This window comes from Mustela nivalis, assembly GCF_964662115.1.
Source record: "Mustela nivalis genome assembly, chromosome: 6".
NCBI classification, from domain to species: domain Eukaryota; kingdom Metazoa; phylum Chordata; class Mammalia; order Carnivora; family Mustelidae; genus Mustela; species Mustela nivalis.
The window spans coordinates 143,760,855-143,764,379 of NC_139025.1; the positions used below are offsets into that span (position 1 = coordinate 143,760,855).

The 3,525-nt window shown below is 44.2% G+C and overlaps 1 long non-coding RNA gene across 1 annotated transcript in view; it reads left to right on the top strand.

Moving 5' to 3' along the window:
• The window catches only part of LOC309867667, a 720,752-nt gene that overhangs the window by 255,039 nt on the left and 462,188 nt on the right, over window positions 1-3,525 (top strand). The window lies entirely within an intron of this gene.

Genomic DNA, 3,525 nt, shown 5'->3' on the forward strand with positions numbered 1-3,525 from the left:
GATAAAAATAAATGGAAAGGTATCCTGTGTTCATGGGCTGGAAAACTGAATATTGTTTACCTTTCCATATTACTTAAAACCGTCTATAGATTCAATGCTATCCCTATCAAGATTTCAATGGCAAATTTTACAGAAGTACAAAAAAATCCTAAAATTTATATGGAAGCACAAAAGACTGAATAGCCAAATGAATCCTGAGAAAGAAGTACAAAGCAGGGGCATAACACGTCCCGATTTCAAGCTATATTATAAAGCTATAGTTATCAAAACCATGTGGTAATGGCATTAAAACAGATACAGACCAGCAGAACAGAAGTGAGAACCCAGAAATACATCGATCGGTGCCTATACAGTCATACTGAGAAGGGAGCCAAGAAAACTCAATGGAGAAGAGTCTCCTCAATAAATGGTGCCAAGAAAATGGGTTTTCATATGTAAAAAAATGAAAGACCTCTATCTTTTTCCACTCCCCCAAATTAACTCAAAATGGATTAACAACTTGAATGTAAGCTCCTTCATGGTAAACTTCTTGACACTTGTCTTGGCAATGATTTTCTGGATAGAACACCAAAAGCATAAGCAACAGAAGCAAAAATAAACAAGCGAGACTAAATCAAACTAACAACCTTCTTCATAGCAAAAGAAACAATCAACAAAATGAAGACAACCTGCGGAATGGGAAAAAATATTTGAAAACCATATATCCAATAAAGAGTTAACAGCCCAAATACATCAGGAACTCACACAACTGAGCAGTGAAAAGAAAGAAATGTAACAATTTTAAAAAATGGCAAAGCACCTGAATAGATATTTTCCCAAAGAAGTTATACAAAGGGCCAACAGGTACATGGGAAGGTGCTCCACATCACGGATCATTAGGGAAATGCAAATCAAAACCACAGTGAGATATCCCCTCATGTCTGTTAGAATAGCTATCATCAAAAAGACAAGAGATCACAAATGCTGGTAGGGATGTAGAGGAAAAAGAACCTTTACCATTCTTCTTCAACCCCAGGAAGACTTCATTATTAACAGAGGCAGTTTAAAGAACTACCTTCCCGAGGAAGGACTGTGGCATGGCCTTGACTGGGCAGTCCTGCTCAGGGTGACCCTGGACTTCGACTTGGTCTCTGCAGCCTTGACACTCCAGGGTAAAACGGGAGCATCATTTTCCTGATGACGTAGATTCCCCAGGTGTCCACAGTATTGGGCACTACAGTTCAATGAAAAGACTGAACATTTTCTATCAAATCTAATTACTTCTTTAAAGATTTTATTTGACAGAGATCACAAGTAGGCAGAGAGGCAGGCAGAGAGAGAGGAGGAAGCAGGCTCCCTGCTGAGTAGAGAGCCCGATGCGGGGCTCGATCCCAGGACCCTGGGATCATGACCTGAGCCAAAGGCAGAGGCTTTAACCCACTGAGCCACCCAGGCACCCCTCTAATTACTTCTTTAAAACATTAACTCCCAAGACACTATAAATGTAGTAAAATGTGTAAAAAACAAGCTTCATGGTATCTCTTGTGTATACTAAACAAAACCACTTTAAAGCACATTGTACAGACCAATCAGTGAGACCCTGCTGGTTTACCACTTCTGTTCTTCACCTGTTCGACCTTGAGCAGCACAAGCCCTGGGGGGACACCCCTGGACAGGGGCACCTCCATGTTCTCCAACATTGTCACACATCTTTTAATTCTGAATTACCACCCCCGTTGAAAAAAAAAAAGAATCCTCAATTTTTCTTCACAGAAGAAATTATTTTATTCCATTTTTTTAAAGTAAGAGATACATATATTTATTCTTTGCCCGGCAAAAGCCATTTCCCCGTAGGTCTCTGCCTGGTGAAGTTAATGATACATTAGAGAAACCTGCGGCCTCCAGGGGCACAGTGAGCGCACGCTTCTGGCTGGAAAATCATTCACATGATCAAAGCAGTTCCTGTAGCAAAGATCCACAAGTTCATTTTATCCTGAAGACCATTTTGGTTTTGAAGAAAGGATTTCCTTCTGAAGATACTTTAAGTTTACCAACCAACTGAACCCAGGGCAAATCTTTCCCCACACAGCTGAGAGGAGAAAAATGAGAAGCCCATTTCAAGCACTCTTGCCACCACACTCCCTTCCTCTTACTTGAAGAAATCTTCCCAGTTCATCTCTAGGCCTGATGTGTCCAGGGACATAAACCACCTCCAAGCTCAGCATTTGTGCAGTCTTCCTCCCTGAAGGCAGGCTCCTCTGAACCATGTAAGCCCATTTCCACCCTTCCATGGGACCAAGATGGGCTCCAGCCAAACAGGCCTTCACCCTCACCTCGTGTACCCCTGCTCCACCTGCAAGGCCTGAGGCTGACCCAGGCCTCCCTTGAGCCTCTAGCATGTTGCAGCAGACACCTGCTGTGTAGACGGGAAAACCTACGGCTGATGGGAGCTTGTGGTTTGGTCTTTTAACATTATGAGCTACACTATATAAAGTGTATTTAGACAAAGAAAAACACTGAGCCTGATTCTGGGGCAACGGCTCTAGACTTCCCAAGATTAGAGTCAGGGAGGCAGCAGGAAGCACGCCCATTTTCCCTGTATCTCCCTTCCAAGTACCTCCAGGGGCTGCTGCTCTCAGCAATGCCAGACTGGCGACTGGCATTGACTGTCTGGCCTTAGATGTGTCACATGTTGAAACCCTGGCGATAGGCACTCCTCTTTCTCTCTGCACCTACTCAGCTCCAGGCACTGGGCAGCACGAATTCTTCCCAAAAATGCTAACTTGGGAAATCTGATTAGCCACTGCAGTGGGGATGCTCTTCAGAAGAAACTGAGCAAAAGCTCCAAATGATCCAGCCAGGAAGTGCTGGCCATACCATGCAGCAGCTTAAAGCAAGCCTGTGTACCCCTAAGTAGTTCTAGAAGTACAAGGTACACACCTGCCATTTATTCAGTATTAGAGCAATTCAGATTCAGGCCTTTTTTGATCCTAGAAGTGACGTTGCCTCAAAAAGGCTAACTGGTGGGACAAATATGAAATAGAGCTAATTATAATTTGGTCATACTCCAAAACAGGGTGATATTCACCACTGCTGGACAGCACCTTTGCCAGGGAGACAAAGAACACCACGTGTCACGGCAGAGGACACTGCAAACAGCAAAGTGACCAAAGCTGACGTCAGAGGCTCCCACAGTGAAGGTCCAATACTGCTCCTCAACTTCCAAACACTTCCAACTTGGGGGCCCATGCAGTGCCAGTCCACTATATACCTTCAAGAAATAGCATGTGTCACATGCAAATGTCTCTTACTGTACCTCTGGATGTAGGGGGATAGCAGGGGGGCGCATGTTTTGGCTCCCACAGCCTTGGATTAGGTCAGCCTATTCCCCAGGGTCAAATGTTCCTGGAGAATACACAGCGGCTTCTGAGACATGTCCGTAGGTCATGGAAAAGGAAAGGCAGCACCCTAGGATATGACCGATGTCAGGTGATCCACATTAAGAGGCCAAATGCTCACACTGGCCTGATTCTTTAGAAACAAGAG